This window comes from Zalophus californianus, chromosome 3 (genome assembly GCF_009762305.2).
Source record: "Zalophus californianus isolate mZalCal1 chromosome 3, mZalCal1.pri.v2, whole genome shotgun sequence".
In the NCBI taxonomy this organism is placed as follows: Eukaryota; Metazoa; Chordata; class Mammalia; order Carnivora; family Otariidae; genus Zalophus; species Zalophus californianus.
In genome coordinates, this window is record NC_045597.1 from 96,465,287 (window position 1) to 96,491,190 (window position 25,904).

A 25,904-nucleotide genomic window follows, 5' to 3' on the forward strand; every position below is an offset into this window, starting at 1 on the left:
AAATGCTAGAATTAAACTACAGGACTTTTAAAACTCTCTTCAGTTCTGACATTTTACACGAACATCAAATAATTAAGCATTGGTCCATTTTCCAACAACCCAAATTTGAATAGAGGAAAACTAATGAATTGAATGCCAGACTGATAATACTCTATCTGTACTTAGTATTGATTACAGAAGTTCTCTTATTAGGTATTGTGAGATATGGGCTATTTTAATAAAATAAGGAAGCAAGATGAAGGAATTCATCTCTATATTTTGCAATACGTTGCCTTTATTTGAAATAGTTTTCAATGACTTCTCATACTTTTCCATTCCAAAGATAGTCCCCAAACAAAACTAAACATTTGAGAAAAGTATTTTACCATCTCAGAAAAAAGAAGAGAGAGAGAGACTCATTGCTTTCCACAGATTTCCTCTGGAAGCAGAATTTCATGACAAATCTACAATCCATCCTGACTTAAGAAAAAAAATATATATAATTATTTTCAAGTACTTACTAGGTAGAGATCACTGCAAAGGGAAAGGTAAAAAACACTAAGGGTCATTAAGGACACCATTGCCTTGAAAGTCCTGAAGATCCATTTGGAGAGAGAAAACGCATTCATAAAAAATAGCAAACAATACATCGTGTGAGGCGTGACAATAAGCCCCATAAAACACAGAAACAAGCCACACAAAAACGGGAAGTGGGGCACTCTAGACCACGTTATTCCTGGCCCAAGGTTTTCAGCAAAAGACAGAGATTATGGGGACAAAAATATTGTGCACCAGTATGAAAAATCCCCCCCAAGAAATCTCTAACCTCTCTTCTCCTTCATCACCCTCAATGACAATGCCCAAAATGAATCACATCTCTCCAGAGCTTCAAACTCTCCTTGCCAGAGTTACAGACGTGGCAGAAGACTTACCTAGAGGCGGAGGCGGTGACTGAGCCCCGGGATTACTGGCTGCAGCCGCCTGCCCAGCCCAGCCCAGCCCTGGACCCGTGAGCATTACAGCGGAGGGGCGTGGTCCGAGCGGAGCACCTGACAGCCTCCTAGCAGACAAACTTCTGTCTCTGGAGGGTTTGAACTCAAAGACAGAAGAAGTAACTCAGCTGCCAAATGAAAAACGTTCTGGTTGTTATCAGCCAAGGGAAAACAAAATGAGGTGTGCAAGTAGAAAGTTTTACCTTCTTTTCCTTCTTTCCTTCCTTCATTTTTTCCTATCTTCCCTCCCTCCTTCCTTCCTCTCTCCCTCCTTCCCTCCTTCCCTCCACCCTTCCTTCCCCCCTTTCTCCTGCCTGGTTGGCAGGTCTTCCTTCCTTCCTTTCTACCTTTCCCTGCTTCCCTCCTTCCCCCCTTTCTCTCCCTCTCCCTCCACTTCCTTCCTTAAATTAATTTAAAAATCTCCCAGTAATCCATAGGTAGAGAAAAAAAAGGCAGCGCTTCTTAGGTAGTTTGTCATTTCAGACAAGGCAGCCTCTTAGGCCCCAAGCACCTTGCCTGGGCCTCCAACAAAGCCAGCCAGAAAAACAAAGGTAAAGAAAATTGAATGCTTTTGAAGGTCAGCAAGGTCTATCAGGGAGGCACTAAGAAGACATCAGCAGCTTTTTAAATGTGTTCCTGAAAGCCATGCACTCCTTCCCTCACAGAAGGGGGAAAAGCTCTTTGAATTCCATGGGAAAAGAAACCCTTATTTCAAAAATAAACTTTGAAGTTGTTTGAAGATGAAAGAGGAGACTTGCCTCTGAGCCAGAGCTGAAGCAGTGGGGAGGGACTACCGGTATTTTGAAATGTGCTTCAGAGAAACTTATTAGAATTTAAAAGTACTGTGCAAACACGTCCCCTATGGCTCTGTCCCACTGAAAGTATGTGACAGGGTTTTAAGAGCATAACCGAGGCTAAGGTTGATGCTGACTACTATCAAAGTCTTATTTGATTATACAAAATGATTTCTCATTCAACTGAGAATATAAAAAGCAATTATTTCAGAAACTTACCTGTGAACTGAACTCTACTCACTCTCTCAATGTGATTTAATATTAGAGAGACAAGAAGGGAGCTGCATTGCATTTAGCATGATCATGGTACACCCAACACATTTCAAACAAGGTTCCCTTTGACGTCCTTTGCTTTGCTGGTTGGTTCCATCTGGAACCATCCTAACTTATAAAATGATAAATAGACAACTAGCCTTGTGTGATTAATCATAAAAAAAGCTCTTTGTATAGGCTCCTATTAATTAATTGAGCACTTACTTTAACTGAACTCAAGGAGTTCACCAAATGAGGTGCATCAAATTGAACACAACCCAAGCTAATGTTGAAAACAAAGAACGTTTTTTAAAAAAAGATTTTATTTATTTTTTTTAGAAATAAAGAGAGCGTGCACGCTCAAGTGCGGGGAGGAGCAGAGGGAGAGCGAGAGAGAAAATCCCAAGCAGACCTTATGCTGACTGTGGAGCCTGATGCAGGGCTTGATCATGACCCTGAGATCATGACCTGAGCCCAAATCAGGAGTCGGACATTTAAGCAATTGAACCACCCAGGTGCCCCTGAAAGCAAAGAACTTTTATTTACTTGTCCGCTCAGGTCATGATCCCAGGGTCCTGGGACTGAGCCCCACATCGGGCTCCGTGCTCCGCGGGAAGCCTGCTTCTCCCTCTCCCACTCCTCCTGCTTCTGTTCCCTCTCTAGCTGTGTCTCTCTCTGTCAAATAAATAAATAAAATCTTAAAAAAAAAAAAGGAGACAGGGATATAGTTCTGAAAGCATTGTCTCCCTGTGGGATGAGTACAGTCAGCTTCTATTCAGTGTTCTAGGGGGCGGGGGCGGGGGGCTGGCACAGGCACTTTTGATTCAATTGCACATGCGTGGTATGTCAACATGCTAATGCATACATTGTATGTTCAAAAATTAGGGGAAAATTCTGCCTATAGGAGGAGATCTCAGTATTATAATGAGCCAAAGTTTAGTTCAGGGGGGCTTCTGCACAGGTCCTCAGCTCCAATCTGGCTCAAACTGACTGATGTAAGGGGCTATCAGGGGAGACAAATCTAGCAAGGGGCTATCAGGTGAAACACCTAGTTGGGTGTCTTCTTGGCTGGAGCTCTAGGTTCCGCAAAACAAAACACATTCCTTCCATTTCCTCTTACACTCCTCCCTCCTGCAGGTAGGTTTCAGCTAATAGCTTTGAGTAACTTCCTATTGTATCCTAGCCATGCTTTAGATCATACATATTGATATATATATATATATAAATGTGTATAAATTTGTACCTATATATTAAATATATATCTATATACTATATACCAAATATATATAAATACTATATGCTAAATATATAAATACTATATACTATATACTATTTGCTAAATATAGACCTATATACTAAATGTATATAAATATATACTTATATATACTATATTCTATGTACTATATTTTAATATTTATCTGTGCATGTATATATACATATATCAATATAGATACTATATTCCAGGTAAAAATACACACACACATATACATGAATATATTCCCTCCTCATACCAGTCTTGAAAGGTAGATGTTATCAACCCTATTGAACAGATGAAGAAATTGAGATTCAGTGAGATCAAGCAATTCCTTCTAATACAATCAATTGTACAGTTAGTGGGGAAAATTATCTTTATAATTGCTAAGATTATTCAGAATGTATGTAAGGGTAAATGGGATAGTTTTGAGTATTTTTCACATTAGAATATATTAAATTAATAATGGTGAAATATCCTGACAATGTATTACATATATTGTAGTATTTATTTATAGTGCTTTCCACCTGGATAATTCAGTATCTGCATGGGTCTGCACATAAATAATCAGATTTGTGTATGAAAGAGCACAAGATGTTCAGATTGTTTTCTACATTATTGATTATTGTTAAAATGTGCATGCACACAAACTATAAAAATATCCTAGCTGTGTTAACTCTCCCCTGTGTAAAAGTTAACTTCTTAAAATGATATACGAAGACTCCAAACTGTGGACTCTATATGGACTTTGAATCATCTTCTAGAATTCCTTAGTCGGCCCTTTATTCTTTACTAACACCAAACTGCTAGCACTTCTCTGCACTTGAGATATTATTGCAAGACTCCCTATCTTTGTACAAGCTGATTCTGCACCTGGAATACCCTCTTTCTCTAAGGCTTTGCTAACTCCATCCAGACCAGCCCAGATGTGTGCTTTAAGGAATTTATTTCATCATCATTGAGTGTTTCTTGCTTTGTGATACTCCGATCGTTCGCACTTTCCTACTTCAAAGCATTGTCCCACTACCTTATACTTGTTCACTTACTTGACCATCTTTCTCATGAGGCAGTTTGTTCCTTAAAAATAGAGACTGTCTTATTCTTTTGTGCCTACCTGGTACTTAGTACAATGTATGGCACATTTAATGGTCATGGAGTGGATGGACGTGCTTGATTCTGCAAAGACAGATCAAAGAAGGTATGGGCTTTACCAATAAGAAGCTCAAATCTAAACTAAGGATTATACCCTTTTTGTATTAGCAAAGACAGATGTTTCAATCGAGTAAGACTCAGAGAAGAATTGCTATGTATACTTGAAGATGAAAGCTATGGGTCATAAAACACTTTATGTTGGTGAGATACTGTACAGCAAAATGGATTATGCAAAAAATGAACTTTATCATCTCCACAGACTCTATCTTGGGCAAAAAATGTAAAATGCAAAACAGACATTATAATGACAATAAGTCAGAGACAGAGAAAAAAAACCAAGACAGAGAATTGTGTGTGTGTGCACGCATTTGAATAATTTGGAGAACTTCTGAGAGGCTCACAGTGCATAGAATATCTATTACGACTCAACAGTTCTCTCATTTAGCATGAAAAACACAATCTCTCTATGTTATGCTGCCAATATGATGGTGTTCAAGTGGGAATACACAGATTGTCAACACTGCTGGTTATTCATGTCTGCAAACCAGCCAAAGATAAAACATGTGCAGAATGGGAAGGATTGAGTTTGGGGACTCTACAAGACTATCTTTGCTCACTCACTGACTAAAACTGGTGGGTAAAAACACATAAGCCACGTAAGTCAAGTTAGGAAAGCAACTCAAAGCAGATTTACAGAAGTTAAACAAGGAGCCTTTGGAGGGAGAATATTTCAAAGCAATCTGCTTAGTGAATTTTACAGCCTGGGGTCCTGACATCTGTAGACAGCCAAATGCCTGTAGGAAACTAACGAGGAGAACATACAAATTAACAGCACACAATCTAAATCAATAGCATTCCTTGAGAGATGTAAAAACATTATCAAAAGGTAAATGGGGGTGAAAGTAGACGAAAATTATTCTAGCTCTCTCAAAAGCATTTTTCTCTACACTTATGCTATGGGGATATAAATATCTCCTTTAAAGAAGCTGACACTTCTTTTTCTTCTGTAATAAAGATGATATAGTAAAACAGGCTCTGGAATGAGATAGACCTGGACTCGATCTCTTGTCCTCCCCACTACAAATTGGGTGTCTTCCTTGAGCCACTGATACTCTCCTCTGCAAAGTGAACAAAATGACCCCTTCCTTTCAGGAATGTGGTAAAAATGAGAGATAAAATTTGCAGCATTTCAAACACAGTAAATGAAACTTGGTAAACACAAAAAACAGTAACGGTTAATATAACCATCTTCATTATTCTAAGAGTTTAAGAATGTTCTGTTAAATGTTCCGTTAAAACCATCACCAAGAATTGCAAGTCCCTAGCATAAAGCACCTCGATGAACTGAAACAGCAGAATGTAATCTCCCAGATTTGCCTAAACTGTCCATTCTTCTTGTTAAACTCTAACTTAAAGAATATTCATTTCCAAACTTGTTTATGTTTATGCCAACAGATCAGCAACATTTGACTTGGCCCTCAATTACATTCTTATTTCCTTGTTCCCTTTTTTGCTTGGCCAACACCTAAATCCTCTCTTTGCTGTGCTATGTTGGTGGTCTTTTTTCAAGGACCCTAGATATTCTCATTATTTCTACTAACTTTTATAATAGCCACTGACAACAACAACAATTCAAGGCAAGCTACCCACAAACAAGAGTGATTTTAATTATTTATTTGTATCAGTGAAGACTTAATTTGTCAAAGGCTGTTAGTGCTTCTTATCTATTTCGACATGTATATCTAAATATGGTCCAAAATGGCTGCACTTCCTACTGGTGTCCATTCCCACCTCATTTCTTCACTTGAGCATGTTCACATTAGAAGTGGCACATCATCAACCAGGATTCAGTGGCAAGGAGGGATAGCTTCTAAAATGACATTTTGCTTGCTTTGAAGGTTCAAGTTTTTTCTTCCTTGTAAAGATTAATCATTTGTGAAGCATGGTTGACCCTGAAATTGTTTTGTTTTTTTTTTTGAAAATTTTCACCACAAAACTAATTGGAATTTATTAACTACTTTCTACAATTCTTGTCTGTACCTCTTGCATAGTACTCACTGTGTGTAGCAAAGTATCTTTCTCGATCTGTGCTCAATGCTGTTCTTATGAGCTGCTTGCTTCTCTGGGGAGGGATGTTCCGAGTGACTGATTAGTCCAATTCCACTGCTTGTTTAGGATGATGATGATGATGATTGTGTTGTTGGATTATTCTACAAGATCTAAAGTTTTTCCAGAAGTCTCAAGAATCTATCCCATATTACTCTTAAATATATGATTACATGTTTGTGTGTGTTTAATTTGTTGTTTAGATTTATTTAAAGCAAATTAATGATAATAATAAACAATTTGAAACATACAAAAATATATAAAGGACCTTGAAGCTAATGCATAACACCCATAGATGACCATTCTTATTATTTATATCGGTATATAAAATATAAAGCAGTACATTTCATATATATGAAACAGTAATGAAACAGTGATTGCTTTTGACACTGTAACTAGTATATTGCAGTTGTTGTTTTGAAAACACATTACTGTTTGAAAACAGTAATGACACAGTATTAACAATTTGTTCTTAAAAACACAATTTTTAATGATTTTTAATGATTGCTTATTTTATTGTATAAGTACACTACTGTGAGCTGAATTATTCTATTCAGTATGAGTGGGGAAAGCACATTCTCTTCTGTCACTCGTGAAGGACATTCCTCCTGCTTATCCTCAGTGGAGGAGGCACATTCATGTGAATATTTTCAGTCTCCACCTCCCAGAAGTTAACTATTGGGTCCTGTTTTCAAAGTAAGTGGGGTCATGGTGTTAAAGATTATTATTTCTGGAAGGAATTGATTCTTTGTTATTTTGATCTTTTAGAGCCCACTGGCACACTTTCTCTGAGTTTCCTTGCTCTAAGCACTTTGCTATAAAATCCTGAGGCAACATCCTTCTATGGGGGTGGGAAAGTTGGCTATGTCTGCAGTTTTTTGTCTACAGCTCTGGGGTAGGTAACTCAAGGACTGCTCTCCCAGGCTATTCTGAAGACCAGGATTAATTAGAAACTAAATTCTCCAATCTGGTCATTATCTGAGAGCTCTGCATTTAGGGGGAGTGGTGAGAGGTCATCTTTTCAAACATTGCTAAAGATAATATTTTGATCTCTGTTAACAATGATTATTTGGTCTGTTCTATTAGTTAGAACCAGAAGAAGGGGCTTTCCCTTCTAGCATATTGATACAAATGGATATCAAAAGGCAAACTTGGAACCTAATGTCATAGTTCAAATTATTTTATGGTGATATGATTTACAAACAGCAAAATGCACAGATTTAAGAGTATAGTTCAAGGTGTCCCTCAGAAAACTCCCACCACAATCATCGTAAAAATGTCTTTATGACCACTTCCAATAAATGTCCTGCCCACAACAGGAAGCTATTATTCTGATTTCTATTGCTATAAATTAGTTTCACTTTTTCTTGGATTCATCTAAGTAAAATCAGATAGTGTATACTGTTTTGTGTGTCTTCTTTCACTCAACATATTACTGAGATGTATCCATGTTGTTGTATGTATCAGGAATTTATACTTTTATTGCATTGAATATGTGAAAATTAATCCATTCTTTTGTTGGTACATATTTGTGTTATTTCTAGTACATTCCTCTGCATGTCTTTAATAGATATATTTTTTTCATTGCTCTGGATAAAGACTTAGAACTGGAATTGCCAAGGGGCACCTGGGTGGATGGCTCAGTCTGTTAAGTGTCTGCCTTCGGCTCAGGTCATGATCCCAGGGTCCTGGGATCAAGCCCTGAAATCCCAGGGTTCTGGGATGGAGCCCGCATCGCATTGGGCTCCCTGCTCTGCGGGGAATCTGCTTCTCCCTCTTCCTCTGCTTGCTGCCCCCCCTGCTTGTTCTCTCTCTCCCTCTCTCTCTCTTTCTGTCAAATAAATAAATAAAATCTTAAAGAACAAAAAAGAACTGGAATTGCCAAATCATAGGGTAGTTGTAGTTTTAACTTCCTTAGAATTTGCTACAATGTTTTCCAAAATGATTGTAACATTTACTTTGCTGCCAGCATGAATGAGACTTCTGGTTGCTCCAAATCCTCATGAATATTTGTCAGTTGTTTTTATTTAAGTCATTCTAGTGTGTGTAAAGTGGTATTTCATTGATTTTATTGTGGTTTTAATATGCATCTCTGTAAAGATTAATTATGTAAGGTAGAAAGAATTGAAGGGAATTTACATTAGTATAACTAGAAGACACTGAGAATGTAAAGCCTAGAGAGGTTAATAACTAATTGTATGTAAAACACAGGAGAGACCAGAGCTGATGTCATATTAGTGTGAAAACTTTTTAGTGGACTAATGACTAGAAAGTAACATATTAGCCACTCTTTGAGAAGAAAAATTATAAAGCCAGACATGTGAGTAATTCCTTAAAAACAGATAAGTGTTATTTAAAGGGGAACCTGGAGCAAATAGCTTGGAACTAAACATATTTTATCTGCGTAGGCCCTAGTTTTAAATCCAGTCTTAATGCTATAAAAATGAGTGTCTAAAATGAAATTTTATTTTATACATACCATTAAAAAATCCAGCAAAATATTTGATTTTTGAGATGGGTACAATTTGTTCTCTCTTGGCTTCCTGCTCAGTTGTTTGCAATAAGCCTATACCAAATACAAATACTTCTGACAGTTTTTAATGCAAGATTCAACGTGGTTTGTTTCTTTCACAATACGCTATCCAGATTGTATTCAATTAGGAAGTGATTATGTAGTAAAAACATTGACACAAGGAGGCTCATTTTATAATTTTTCTTCCAAATGAATTTTGAAAACATTTGTGAAGATTACAGATGGAGAATGCAAAATTTTGTGTATCTCTGATTATCCACTGGGACGGCGTGCCTGAGTACATATGTGTGTGTGTGTGTGTGTGTGTGTGTGTGTCTGTCTGTCTGTCTGTGTGTCTGTGTGTCTGTCTGTCTGTCTAAGGAGGGGTATCTATCCATTAAGCCTTGAGGATGGCAGGAACCATCACCTATGTAGGTTTATCAGTCAAACAAATCAACATTAATGGTTAATTAGCAAGCTGTTAAGTGTCAAGTGGTACTTAGGGTCTTTGTTTGTGAAAGGACAAATATGAATAAGGAGATATAAAATGGAACTGGAAGAGTCATGCAATTGGCTTTTTAGGGAGGTGGGGGCAGTGTATGATGGTTTTTCCTGTCAGGATCGGGGAGATAATCAATTTTAGATGGAAACAAGATACATTAAATGCTAAGAAGACATGATTTAGGACTGAAGAGACTAGGGGAAAAAATAAGAATGGGTTTGAAGGCACATATAGAAGGCACTTGGAAAGGTGTTTGGTAGCTAGTGAGTAGGCTATTTTGAGGTGAGTAGGCTATGTTTTCCTAACATATAAGTGAATGTTACATGAGTAGTTTTTATTGCTGTGGCTATTACCAATATGATTTTCTCACAAAACAGCCAAGAATGAATTTATAAATAAGAACTCAATGTTTTATTTTATGAAATATGTATGTATATATACATTTATTTATTTATACCAAGAATTTTATATATGGGGGTGCCTGGGTGGTGCAGTTGGTTAAGCGTCCAACTCTTGGTTTTGGCTCAGGTCATGATTTCTGGGTAGTGAGATGGAGCCCCCCATTGGGCTCCACACTCAGCGTGGAGTCTGCTTAAGGTTCTCTCTCTCCCCCTCCTTCTGCCCCTCCCACTCATGCTCTTTCTCTCAAATAAACAAGTCTTTTAAAAGAGAATTTTATGTATAGAACTGTTAGTAGCTTAGAATCAATATATATGTTTTTACATTCTCCTGGATAGTTTTAGACTGAAACTAGTAGCTAATCTTTGTCTCAGACAGGTATCTATATAAATAGTCAATGGTGATTAAGAAGATGGGTTTGATTCTTAGCATAGCACATATTTTCTCATCTTTAGTCATTGTTTTCTGAAATATTGACATATAGTGATTTTATTAAAAAGATAAACACAGGACACATATTGCTACTTTGTGTCAAAGGAATCAATGAGGTGGCCTAATGTAAAATTACAGTTGATCTTTAAACAATGCAGAGGTTAGGTGCATTGAGACCTTCCACACAGTCAAAAATCCACATATAACTACTGACTCCCAAAAACTTAACTACTAATAGCCTACTATTGACCAGAAGCCTTACCAATAACATAAAAAGTCGATTAACACATATTTTGTATGTTATATGTATTATATACTGCATTCTTACAACAAAGTAAGCTAGAGAAAAGAAAATGTTATTAAGAAGATCATAAGGAAAAGAAAATATGTTTACAGTACTGTAGTATAAAAAATCCACATATCAGTTCGAACCCATATTGTTCAAGGGTCAGCTGTAATTCAAAAGTGGCACTATCTTTTTGGATAGTTTAGGCAATTTGACCCTTAGATATCTGGAATTCTCAATATGCAAACTATTGTGATTTAAGTTATATTCCAACTTATTTCAAAACCCTTGGGACAGAATTAAGTCATATTTTCAGTGCATTAGTTGGATATGAGATTATTCCCACTTGTAAACCAGAGTAGAAGCTCCTTAGATCCCCTTTCCCCTCAAAGTTACAAAGTCCATGTCTAAAATTTCATTCATTTACTTATAAATCCCAAATTCTTTTTTTTTTAATTTTTTTATTGTTATGTTAATCACCATATATTACATCATTAGTTTTTGGTGCAGTGTTCCATGATTCATTGTTTGTTCATAACACCCAGTGCTCCATGCAGAACGTGCCCTCCTCAATACCCATCACCAGGCTAACCCATCCCCCTACCCCCCTCCCCTCTAGAACCCTCAGTTTGTTTTTCAGAGTCCATCATCTCTCATGGTTCGTCTCCCCCTCTGACATACTCCCCTTTCTTCCTCTCCTGTTATCTTCTTCTTTTTCTTTTTTCTTAAAATATGTTGCGTTATTTGTTTCAGAAGTACAGATCTGTGATTCAACAGTCTTGCACAATTCACAGCGCTCACCGTAGCACATACCCTCCCCAATATCTATCACCCAGCCACCACATCCCTCCCACCCCCAACCACTCCAGTAACACTAAGTTTCTTTCCTGAGATTAAGAATTCCTCATATCAGTGAGGTCATGTGATACATGTCTTTCTCTGATTGACTTATTTCACTCAGCATAACACCCTCCAGTTCCATCACGTCGTTGCAAATGGCAAGATCTCATTCCTTTTGATGGCTGCATAATATTCCATTGTGTATATATACCACATCTTCTTTATCCATTCATCTGTCGATGGGCATCTTGGCTCTTTCCACAGTTTGGCTATGGTGGACATTGCTGCTATAAACATTGGGGTACACGTACCCCTTCGGGTCCCTACATTTGTATCTTTGGGGTAAATACCCAGTAGTGCAATTGCTGGATCGAACGGTAGCTCTAATTTCAACTGTTTGAGGAACCTCCATACTGTTTTCCAGAGGGGTTGCACCAGCTTGCATTCCCACCAACAGTGTAGGAGGGTTCCCCTTTCTCCACATCCCCGCCAACATCTGTCGTTCCCTGACTTGTTAATTTTAGCCATTCTGATGGGTGTGAGGTGGTATCTCATTGAGGTTTTGATTTGGATTTCCCTGATGCCGAGCGATGTTGAGCACTTTTTCATGTGCCTGTTGGCCATTTGGATGTCTTCTTTGGAGAAATGTCTGTTCATGTCTTCTGCCCATTTCTTGATTGGATGATTTGTTCTTTGGGTGTTGAGTTTGATAAGTTCTTTATAGATTTTGGATACTAGCCCTTTATCTGATATGTCATTTGCAAATATTTTCTCCCATTCTGTTGGTTGTCTTTTGGTTTTGTGGACTGTTTCTTTTGCTGTGCAGAAGCTTTTTATCTTGATGAAATCCCAATAGTTCATTTTTGCCCTGGCTTCCCGTGCCTTTGGCGATGTTTCTAGGAAGAAGTTGCTGCGGCTAAGGTCGAAAAGGTTGCTACCTGTGTTCTCCTTTAGGATTTGGATGGACTCCTGTCTCACGTTTAGGTCTTTCAACCATTTGGAGTCTATTTTTGTGTGTGGTGTAAGGAAATGGTCCAGTTTCATTCTTCTGCATGTGGCTGTCCAATTTTCCCAACACCATTTGTTGAAGAGACTCTCTTTCTTCCATTGGACATTCTTTCCTGCTTTGTCAAAAATAAGTTGACCATAGAGTTGAGGGTCCATTTCTGGGCTCTCAATTCTGTTCCATTGATCTATGTGTCTGTTTTTGTGCCAGTACCATACTGTCTTGATGATGACAGCTTTGTAATAGAGCTGGAAGTCCGGAATTGTGATGCCGCCAGCTTTGCTTTTCTTTTTCAGTATTCCTCTGGCTATTCTGGGTCTCTTCTGGTTCCATACAAATTTTAGGATTCTTTGTTCCATTTCTTTGAAAAAAGTGGATGCTATTTTGATGGGGATTGCATTGAATGTGTAGATTGCTCTAGGTAGCATTGACATCTTCACAATGTTGATTCTCCCAATCCATGAGCATGGAACGTTTTTCCATTTCTTTGTGTCTTCTTCAATTTCTTTCCTGAGTATTTTATAGTTTTCTGAGTACAGATCCTTTGCCTCTTTGGTTAGATTTATTCCTAGGTATCTAATGGTTTTGGGTGCAATTGTAAATGGGATCGACTCCTTGATTTGTCTCTCTTCTGTCTTGTTGTTGGTGTATAGGAATGCCACTGATTTCTGTGCAGTGATTTTATATCCTGCTACTTTACTGAATTCCTGTATGAGTTCTAGCAGTTTTGGGGTGGAGTCTTTTGGGTTTTCCACATACAGTATCATATCATCTGCAAAGAGTGAGAGTTTGACTTCCTCTTTGCCGATTTGGATGCCTTTGATTTCTTTTTGTTGTCTAATTGCTGTGGCTAGGACTTCTAATACTATGTTGACTAGCAGTGGTGAGAGTGGACATCCCTGCCGCGTTCCTGACCTTAGGGGAAAAGCTCTCAGCCTTTCCCCATTGAGAATGATATTCGCTGTAGGTTTTTCATAGATGGCTTTTATGATATTGAGGTATGTACCCTCTATCCCTATACTCTGAAGAGTTTTGATCAAGAAAGGATGTTGTACTTTGTCAAATGCTTTTTCTGCATCTATTGAGAGGATCATATGATTCTTGTTCTTTCTTTTGTTAATGTATTGTATCACGTTGATTGATTTGCGGATGTTGAACCAGCCTTGCAGCCCAGGAATAAATCCCACTTGGTCGTGGTGAATAATCCTTTTAGTGTACTGTTGGATCCTATTGGCTAGTATTTTAGTGAGAATTTTTGCATCCATGTTCATCAAGGATATTGGTCTGTAGTTCTCTTTTTTGATGGGGTCTTTGTCTGGTTTTGGGATCAAGGTAATGCTGGCCTCATAAATGAGTTTGGAAGTTTCCCTTCCATTTCTATTTTTGGAACAGTTTCAGGAGAATAGGTATTAATTCTTCTTGAAATGTCTGATAGAATTCCCCTGGGAAGCCATCTGGCCCTGGGCTTTTGTTTCTTGGGAGATTTTTGATGACTGCTTCAATTTCCTTAGTGGTTATAGGTCTGTTCAGGTTTTCTATTTCTTCCTGGTTCAATTTTGGTAGTTGATACATCTCTAGGAATGCACCCATTTCTTCCAGGTTATCTAATTTGCTGGCATAGAGTTGCTCATAATATGTTCTTATAATTGTTTGTATTTCTTTGGTGTTGCTTGTGATCTCTCCTCTTTCATTCATGATTTTGTTGATTTGGGTCATTTCTCTTTTCTTTTTGATCAGTCTGGCCAGGGGTTTATCAATCTTGTTAATTCTTTCAAAGAACCAGCTCCTAGTTTCGTTGATCTGTTCTACTGTTCTTTTGGTTTCTAGTTCATTGATTTCTGCTCTGATCTTTATGATTTCTCTTCTCCTGCTGAGTTTAGGCTTTCTTTGCTGTTCTTTCTCCAGCTCCTTTAGGTGTAGGGTTAGGTTGTGTATTTGAGACCTTTCTTGTTTCTTGAGAAAGGCTTGTATTGCTATATACTTTCCTCTCAGGACTGCCTTTGCTGTATCCCAAAGATTTTGAACAGTTGTGTTTTCATTTTCATTGGTTTCCATGAATTTTTTTAATTCTTCTTTAATTTCTTGGTTGACCCATTCATTCTTCAGTAGGATGCTCTTTAGCCTCCATGTATTTGAGTTCTTTCCGACATTCCTCTTGTGGTTGAGTTCTAGTTTCAAAGCATTGTGGTCTGAAAATATGCAGGGAATGATCCCAATCTTTTGGTACCGATTGAGACCTGATTTGTGACCTAGGATGTGATCAATTCTGGAGAATGTTCCATGGGCACTAGAGAAGAATGTGTATTCCGTTGCTTTGGGATGGAATGTTCTGAATATGTCTGTGAAGTCCATTTGGTCCAGTGTGTCATTTAATAAATCCCAAATTCTTTAAAAGCCAATATACTTTAGTTTTACATAAAATACTTCATTATTGGGTAAACTTAAAAAAGCCACATTAAAATGACAAAATATAAGACTATAGATATATTAGAGAAACAGTAAAACCAAGTACCTGTCTCTACTGCATGCAAATTTACAAGTATCTCAAAATAAAATGTTCAATTAAAAATTGTTTAATAAACGAGGTACTAAATGAGAAAACAAAACCAATGAAAATAAAATCAAAATCATTGTAAAGATCACAATAAAAAAGCTGACATAAAACCACCTTAAGATACCACTGCATAAAAAAAAAAGATACCACTGCATAGCCACTAAAATGGTTACAATTTAAAAAAAATAAATAAAGATTATTGATACAAAGTTATTAGCAATGATATGGAAACACTGGAACTCTCCTACAGCACAGCTGGGAATAAAGAAGCGGGGGAAATCGGAGCGGGAGAAGAACCATGAGAGACTATGGGCTCTGAGAAACAAACTGAAGGTTCTAGAGGGGAGGGGGCTAGGGGGAGGGGTTAGCCTGGTGATGGGTATTAAGGAGGGCACATTCTTCATGGAGCACTGGGTGTTCTATGAAAACAATGGATCGTGGATCACCACATCAAAAACTAATGATGTACTGGATGGTGACTAACATAACATAATAAAATTAAATTAAAAAAAATTCATTACAGATACTTTGTAGACTATCTAGCAGTATTTACAAAATGCTATCCTTTTCTGGGTTTGAGCTCAAGAAAATAAAGGGCATATGTCTACCAAATTATAGGTGCATAGCAGTTTTATTCACAATATGCAAAGAGTGGAAACAATACTAATCTCCATTAATAAAAGAATAGATAAAATATGGGAAATTTCACACAAGGGACTGTTATACAGCCATTAAAATATAATAATTATTGATTCATGCAAAAAATAGATTAGTTTGATACACATTATCATTATTATCACAGCAAAAATGTCATTGCTAAAAAATATATACCATATTGTCCCAAATGTATGAAGTTCAGGGACAGGTAAAATCAATCGATAATGAAAGTTAGAGTAATGATTACCTCTTGGAGATATTACTGATGATAAATAAACTCAAGGGAACATCCTAATGTGCTTGAGTAGTTACTGGATCTGGCTTAATTCTATACACTTAAGATTTGTAAATTTTACAAACTTTATTGTATATGTTTTATAGGTTCTTTTTAAAAACCTTTTTAAAGATTTTACTTATTTATTTGAGAGATAGAGAGAGCACATGAGAGGGAGGAGGGGCAGAGGGAGAGGGAGAGAAGCAGACTCCCTGCTGAGGCAGGGAGCCTGATCCCGGGCTTGATCCCAGGACCCCAAGATCATGACCTGAGCCCAAGGCAGATGCTTAACTGACTGAGCCACCCAGACACCCCTAAAAAGCCCTTCTTAATGAATAAATATGTGTAAGCTACCTAGAAATCAAATATAGGAAAAAAATAGATGCCATTTCATGTAATCAAATGTCTTATAAAGTTTGCATTATAGCAATTGTTCTTACCTCAACTGAAGCATATTATTAATTGTGAGAAATTACTTTCAAATGTAGAGAAATAAAACTTCTTACATGCAAAAAAAGAAAAAAATCACCATCTGGATATAATGTGGGAGAGAAATTCTATACTGCTCCAATTCTTGAGGGCATTACTCTATTACTGCACAATACAGTTAGTATGCTTGCAATGACAATTCTGTCTCAAGGATAATACTTTTTTAAATGCTCAGCTCAAGAAGGTAAGAAAGGATGTAATACATTTTAGAAAATTTTCATCAAAGAGAAGGATAGCTTGAGGGGTGTGTTTCAGTGTCTCCGAACGTTCACTTTATTTGCATCCTTTCTATGCTTGGGTGAATAAGGTTTCCATAAGGTTATCTGCAACTCAAAAAGATTTGTTGCTTGGAGAAATAGATGCTATTACCTAACTCCCTGGGAGTTCTGAATACCACTTTATGACATGGGATTACACAGGAGTCTAAAGTAGCTAGGTTTTTACCTTAGCCATTAGGAGGGTTTAAGAGGACTCCAAGTATAACCTTTGTATAATCTTGTTCATTGTATTTGATCTATTCTGCTAGATGGGAATGGAGGGAGATTTTTGAAAGAGAGAAAGAGAGAGAGAGAGGACGTTGAAGAAGATTTACAAGTGTCAAGTCAACTTCTCCCATCTACAAAAGGACTTCAACAGCAGGGATGCATTCCACTGACATAGGTTTTTTAAGACTTCGGGAGATTCGGAGGCTGCAGGTATTCATAGAAACATCCTTTCCTGGCCCTTCCTCATCCCCTGAGTGTGGGGGAGAGAGGAATGTAAAGAATTGCTGACAGGATAAAGGATATAAGAGGACTGAAGATCACACAGGGCAAAATGCAGGGAGGAGTTTGAGGTCTGCTGTTCTTCTCCAGTAAACCAGGGGGCTGATATCACACACCTGTCACATGCTGTCTGGACAACTGATTTCTGAGCTTCTAAACACAACACCTGAGCCTGGTAGCATGCTCGTGTTATGCACATTATGTGGGGACTACTTGTCCTTTGACTAATGAGTTATCAATTGGAGGCTGTTTGAACTTGACAACTCAGTGTCAGGAACGGTGAAGAACAGTTAAAGATTAAAATTAAAAATAGCTTTCCTTCATTTTACCACCATCTATTCCATTTATTTATGATTTTTTAAGATTTTATTTATTTATTTGTGAGAGTGAGAGAGAGCTCAAGCAGGGGGCGCCGCAGGCAGAGGAAGAAGCAGGCCCTCTGCTGAGCAAAGAGCCTGATGCAGGACTCGATCCCAGGAACCTGGAATCAAGACCTGGGCTGAAGGCAGATGCTTAACCGACTGAGCCACCCCCAGACGTCTTTACCCTATTACCTATGAACATTTCAGTTGTTTCACTTTTTTGCTATAATACCCACTGCTACAATGGACATTTTGTACTGATATTCTGGGGCACGTTTGCAAGGTTACCTACATGTTATGAAGTTAGGAAGGGTATTTATAGATCTTATTGTATACATATTTTAATTTTTCCAACATAATGCCATTTTCCCTGTTCTTTTTTTAAACAATGTATATTGCCACTAGCAGTATGTGATTATTTTTCTTATTCTCTACCTACACTACATATTGTCAGACTTCATCTTTGCCAATTTGCCAGATGTACAAAGCTATTTCATTGTGGCTTTAATTTGAAAAATCCCTGATTATTTTGAGATCGAGCATCTTTTTATATATCAATTGGCTACTTGTGAATGCTCCTCAGTAAATTACCCTTCCAAGTCTTTTGTTAGTTTTTCTATTTTTCTGTTATTGATATGCAGAAGTTTTTTTTTTTCTCTTATATGTTCTGGATGAGAATTCATTGTCAGTTATCCATGTTCTACGTATCTTCTTCCATTGTGACTTGTCCTTTCTTGTTCTTTTGTGTGATTTGATTAGCAAGTTTGTTTGATTTGAATAAAAATTAATACATAGTTAAATCTATTCTTTTGTTTTTAGTGTTAAACTGTCCTGTTTAAGAAATGCTTCTCTACCCAAGGTCTTAATATTCTTCCACATTGTCTTCTAAAATTTTAGTTTTGTTTTGACATTTGAATCTTCATCCAACTGGAATTAATATTTGCATATGGTACAACTAGGGGGACAAATTTCATTCTTTTTAATCTACATAATAATTATCCTAGTAATTTTATTTCCAAGCCCATCCTTTAACCAATGATCTTCATTATGAGTTCTGTCATTCTGTGTTCTGACACTCTAATTGTTATACATTATTCTGTCTACCCACAATCAATGCCATGCTTTCTTCATTACTACGGATTTATGATAAATCCTTGTGACAAATTTACATTCCTGGTTCCTTTCCAGGATTCACCTTATTTATTCCTGGATCTTTGTTCATCTACATCCACTTTAGAATCTACAAGTAAATTTCAAAAAAAAAAAAAAAAATCTATTGGGTTTTGGTTTGGATTGAATTAAATGGTTAGATCAATTTTAGGAGTATTGAAACATTAAGATTTTGTTTTCTAGTCAATGAATACAGTCTATCTCATAACTTATAATGCGGTCTCCTATAATGGCTCTTAATCATTAAAAAAACCTGTTTGTAAATTTCTTACACATATGTTTTTAGATTTATTCCTAGGTTATTTATATGTTTGCAACAATCATAAAGAGTATTTTAAACTACATTTCTCTGTTGTCTTATGGCTGTAGAAGAACCAATATAATTTCAGACATTGATTTTTTTAATCACAAATTTTAGAAAATAATTTCTACGATCCTGGGGTCCTGGGATCAAGCTCCGCATGGGGCTCTCTGCTCAGCAGAGAGTCTACTTGTCCCTCTCCCTCTGCTTCTCCCCCTGCTAGTACTGGCTCTCTCTCACTCTCAAGGAAATTTTAAAAAATTTAGAAAAGAATTTCTAAAAATTCTAATAATTTATGGTAGTGCTTTAGTTAATCATATAATCATACAACCATATAATCTATATAATCATATAATATGTACATAGTTTTATTTATTTTTTTCCAATCCCCATATTTTATTTATGTTTTTATTACCTTACTTTCTAATCTGTCACTTCCAGTTCATTGGTGAATAGAAGGGTTGATAGGCAACGTTATCTTATTTCTTTTTTTTTTTAATTTTCAGTTAAGTTATAAAGTGTTCATTGTGGGCTTTTTGGTGACGTACTTTATAAGGTTAAACATTTATTTTCTATTTTTAGTTTACTGACTGGTTTTGCCAAGAGTAGTGTTGAATTTTGTCAAATGTCTTATTGACATCTACTGAAATGAAGATAGCACTTTTCTTTTAAAGTACAACATCATCTTAGTAGCAATTTTTCCAGCTTTGAGCTAAGACAAAAAAAAAAGTAATATGATTATTCTTATATGTATTTTGGTAAATATCTAGGATACACACTCAGAAGTGAAATCTCTAGGCTATGGTTAGTGTAGCTATATGCTTAGAGTGTGTCCAACACTAATGATAGTACCAATTATCTAAAGTGGTTAATCGATTTGCACTACTTATTAGTAGTGAATGAAAATCTTATTGCTACAAATTCCTACCAAAGCTTCACAATATCAGTCTTTTCAGTTTTCACTACTTTTTGGTGGGAATGTAATGGTATCTTCTTGTATTTGTCATTTTAATTTCCCTGCTTACTAAAAAGCATAAACACATTACATTAGTATTTCTAAAATATGTAGACACATGCCATGGTTAATGAATCAAAAAACTAAATATCATTAAGACATAAATTCTCCCTCTATTCATCTACAAACTCAGTGCATTTCCAAAGTAAATTGATCATTACACCACAGCATGGGCACTATTGGTCTACATGTATATTAAAAAATTAAATGAGTACAGTAAAACTATAAAGGTAATAATAGAAGATATAAATTAGGAAGGATTTAATAAAGAATATTATTTTATTTTTAAGATTTTATTTATTTATTTGACAGAGCGGTAGACAGCAGGACAGGGAGAAGCAGGCTCCCTGCTGAGCAGAGAGCCCAACATGGGTCTAGATCCCAGGACCCTGGGATCATGACCTGAGCTGAAGGCAGACACTCAACTGACTGAGCCACCCAGGCACCCCTAAAGAAATTTTAATGAAGAGATTTAAAAGCACAAATCTTGAAGAAAACAGTTGATGGACTTGAAAGGATACAAATAAAGTATTTCCAACAAAGTTGGACAAAGAACAGCAAATGTAAAGTCAGCAGAAAAGTGGAGAATACTTTACACTGATTACAAATGAGAAATAACTAATCCTTTTATTTTGCTAGGAACTCCTATAAATCAGCAAGCAAAAGACAGAAAATACAATAAAAAATGGGAAAACACTATGAAGAGGCACAATTCCCAGAAGAAAAAGAAAAAAAAAAAACAGTTAAAAGACTACTGTTATTTGTTTTTTATAGAGGCTATATTGTTAGGTACATATATGGTAATGACTGTAGAATATTCTACTTCTAATGTTCCACTGACCAAGCTATGGATTAAGTTTTTCACATATTATGTTTTCAGACTTAAACTGTCTTTATTTCTTATATTTAAATTACCACCCCCACCCCTTTAGCTTTCCTTGATTCACATTTGGTGACATATTTTCTTGTCTCTCCATTTTATCTGTAATTTTTTGCATTCTTCAGATGTTTCATTGTTTTTCTTTGAAAGCTTCATGTTTTAAGGACCATGCATGACTTTGACCAGTCTGTGGGACAGAAACCAAAGTGAGGCACTGGTCTGTGCTCTTCCTGGTGTTTATATTAGGGAGGACAGCTCATGGGAAGAAATCCCTAGAGTGACATCTGGACCAAAATACTCACATGCTTCCCTGACGCCCAGTGTATCCTGCCCTTCAGCACACTGAAAGTACTTCTGCCTCATCTCTGCCTTGTTCTATAGATGGCCACCATGTGCTGACACTGCTCAGTTCAGGACATGGGAAAGGCCGGGGAAGAGGGAACACTCAGTATAGGACTTTCCATTTACTCCCATCCTCGGTTTTTCAGCCTGGCTGAGTTCTAGCACAGCCCTGAAGTCACCCACCTGCCTCTGGCTGGCACCAGCTATCCCTGCTGCATTCCTACATTCCATGAGGGTGGAGGAAGGCCAGGGCTCATCCAGGATGATAAGACCTGCTTTCTTTCAACATATGTGACACCTGGTCGTCTCCTACTCTAGGCTGCAATTTCCCTTATATGTAAGGATGCCTCTGGCTTCTACCTACCCAAGGGTTTCAGAGATAAAATCTGGGGTGACTCTCAGAGTGTGCTTCTCAATTCTGTGGTCTCTCCCCTCTTGGGTTTAGGGCACGATCTAGCAATTATGTGTACCTTCCTTCATGCTCTTCATTGTGGGACTTGCTGCATTGTTGTGTCATAATTATGTAAATATGTCTTCTCTACCTGTCATCTGCATCTTGTTAGGGGTCAGGCCTTCCTTGGGTTTTTCCTTAGCTTATAGATGAGGTTTTGGAAACAGAGTGGGCCTCAACACATTTCTGTAAGAAATGAGAAAAATGGAGTTCAGAGAAATGAAGTAACTCATCCAAGTTCATACAGAGGCAGAACCAGGGCAAGAACACAAGTTTCTTAAATGCTAGCTTAGTGCCCTTTATGCTGTATCTTACTGTTTTTTATTTAGCTCATTTCAATTCAACTTAATACATTTCAATATATTCAGTAACAGAAGGCAATCTGCCAGGTATTGTCAAATGCATAATATGACACTCCCTTGATCCTCTAAGGGAGGTGGCAGGATATTTCAATAGCATGCATCTACACATTAGTAAATTATATATACATTTATAACAACAATCAGATTAGAGATAATAAAAGTAGCCTAAAGAAGTACACTTACAAATTTCACCTTTAGAGGACATGTATTTTTTAAAAGAAAAACTAAAATGGAACATGCATATCGTTTCTGCCTCAAAGCAAATCATAGTCAAAGTCATGAAATGACTACCTGTATTAAATCAACTTTATGACTACACACATTGCACTTTTTTTCATTTTCCACTAATTCTTTTAGGTGTGAAATCACTTTATATTTGAATTATTTTATTTATGAGTAAAAATAGATATGTCAAGTTTTGGGGGAAAAAGTCTAAATTTTGAATATGTATTGTTCTTTTGCCTTCTAAAACTAATATTAAGTGTAATTTACATATAATAAAATGCACACATTTGAAATATACAGTTTGATGAATTTGACAGGCCAATATACTCATGTAACCACCGTGTTGCAATCAACCACCATTGCCTTCCACCCCAGGCAACCACTTAAGTGATTTTTGTCAGTGTAAGTTACTTTTGCTTGTTCCATAACTTCATATAAATGCAATTATGCAAGACTGATTCTTCTATATCTGGCTTATTTTGCTCAGTGTAACGTTTCTCTGAGATTAGTCCAAGATGTAACATGCATTAATACTTTATTCCTTTTTACTGGTAAGTACTACACCATGGTAGGGTATTCCACAATTTGATGATCTACTTACCAGTTGATGGGCATTTTTTTTTTTTTTTTGGTCCAATTAGGGGTTGTCATGAATAAAATTGCTATGGTTATTTGAGTACAAGTCTTTGTATGTACACATTATTTGATTTCTCTTGAGTAAAGAAACACCTAGGAATGCATTGTTCAGTCATATTGTCTGTCTAGATTTAGCTTATAAGGTACCACCAAACTGTTTTCCAAGGAGTTGTACCATTTTTTAGCAGCAATGTATGGGAGTTCTACTTCTATATCCTTGCCCGTGTTTGGTATTCTTGAGACTAGTCTCAACTGTTCGTAGAGACAGACAATATTTTTCAGGCTGGCTAGATGACTACCAGGAGAGGCCAAAAATGATACAAGCTTGGTGATAAAGGAGGCTTTGTGATTTATGAACACAATAGCTTCTCACCCAAGTGTGAGTATAGGAGGAGAAACATGACAGAACTGATCAATTGTTCCTAACATTCCAAAAAAAGCAGTTTGGGGATAAAAATTTTTTGGTCAGTTTTGCAGCAAGAAAAAAAAAGGTCAATGTAGTGAGTTTTTAATACACTTAATTTTGAAGCGATGTGACTTATTCTGATATTTTGTTCTTCCTTTTTGGTATTAAAATTTTATCTTTTTTATGGCACCTCGGTGGCTCAGCTGGTTAAGCATCCAGCTCTTGATCTCAGCTCAGGTCTTGATCTCAGGGTCATGAGTTCAAGCCCCATATCAGGTTCCATGCTGTGTGTGACACCTACTTAAAAAATATATCTTTTTTTTTCCACAGGGTGATGGATGACATATATTAGCTTTTATTTCTTTTTATTCCTCACTTTTCATAAATCCCCTGAAAAACAAGATTAAAAGATGGCCTCACTTAATTAAGTAAGTAAATAAGTAAGAAAAAAATAATTCTCAAATGTTACTCTTTTATGAAATCCAGGTTCTGGGAAAGCCTCACATAGGTATTCCGTGAAGGCTCCGTGAAACTGCTTTCCCTGCTCAAGCTCAGAATGAACTGATACTTACCAAGTTCGAATAATTTAGAGCCATAAAATATTTAAGCTGAAAGAGGACTTTAGAAATTATTAATTCCCAATAATTTCTTTGTTTTTAGGGGAGGAAACTGAGGCCCAAAAGGAAGAAGTATCTTGCTACTCAACTTCTTTTGGTAGCTTTGGGAGTAGACCTGATATGGTGGGGTTTTTTGTTTTGTTTTGTTTTTTGTTTGTATTTTATTTTATTGTTTTGTTTTTATCTAGTTCTCCATGATTGTTGCTACCTGTTAGAATAGTCAGCTACGCGTTACCATTTCCCCCATCTCCACAGTAGTGTTAACATTTTCATCCTCCTGATGAGTGCTAGCATTTTTCAGTGGTATTAAACCATGTGAAGAACAGAAATCCATTCTCTTGGGAAAAATCAGTTGTAAAGGTAAAAATAGCCAAGGTGAGAAGAAGAGTCTCATTTTTTGTCAGAGTCTTTAGATTTCTGTTTTGGAAGACAGATTACAGGAAGAGGGTTTTTTGATCAAAAACTCTTTGGCTCTCTCCAAGCCAAACAAACATGCTTTTTTACAGCTGGATCTCCCCCCGCTTGAAGTTGGTGATGGTGGTGGTTTTGGTTGGGTTAATCCAGTTTTCAAGTAAGACATGATGTGGCTAGGAAGAATTTGTGAATTCCCTCTCTGGCTCATTTCCCTCCAGGATTCTTCAATATTTTTATGGTTTTATATGGTTGTGGTGAGGTCCAGCCCCCAGACAATGACGTATAACATTTTTGAAGTGGGGAAAAACTAGTAAGATGTAAAATAATAAAATATACAGAGAAAACTTACACTTATCAGATCTCGAAGAGTTGAAATATTTTTCAGGGCAAGTCATACTTAGGCTCAGTTGCTCCTCCTCACCTCTCCTGCTCAAGCATATTATCCAATGATTGGCTGCTAAACTGTGATCCCAGACTTTCTACTCCTCCATCCTATCCTGTATTAATACAACTGAAGTGTTCCCATGAATAGTTAACTTCACAGACCAATACTGAACTGTGAGTGGCTTTCCTCAGTCTTTCCTAGGAAGTCTTTAAGCTTCTTGCCTCTCCTAAACACACATCTTAGATATGTTCTCATGTTGAAACATTTTAATTAAGACTTGAGCAAATGGCTGTTCTTTCTCACCATCAAAAACACCACTATCACCGCATGTGTTACATTTTAAGCAGTATAATATGGAAATGCTGTGTAACATGATTTTTAAGCCTCAGACTCTGCAGCCCCCTGCCTAGATTTGAATCCTGGTTTTTGCTACTCAGATCTGTGCAACTTTGGTACACCTACCTGAATTAGCTGGGCTTTGGTTTCCACATCTACAAAACAGGGACAAAGATATATTTACTGTACAAAATTTCCAGTGAGAATTAAATAATGGCTCATTTTTCAGGGATAGAAAAGAATATACTAGACAAGAATAACAGAATGTCACTTCCAAGGTCAGGTTGCAAAAGACTATGGCTTCCATGTTGGATGCTTACGCCCTCATGGCTCTCTTACTCTGGGAGGAGCCAGTTGCCATGTTGTGAGGCAGCTCTGTGGTGAGACCCATGCAGTGAAAGACTGAGGTGTGACAACAGTCGGGTGAGTGAGTTTAGAAACTACTCTTCCCTTAAATCCAGTTGAGTCTTCAAAAAACCCCTGACTGTGACCTCACAAGAAACCTTTAGCCAAAGGCATCCAACTAAGCCATGCCCTGATTCCTGATCCACAGAAATTATGAGATAATAAATATTTCTTGTTTTACATCATTGAATTCCTGGATAATTTGATACTTAGCAATAAAAACTAATACAGTGAGTATGCAAAATCTTCTGAGTATTTTTCTCCTCATATTATTTGTTATGACATCAATGATTCTTTATCATTTTAATTTTTTTGTTTGTAGAAATCACAGTATCATGTCAGATACCTTTATTGT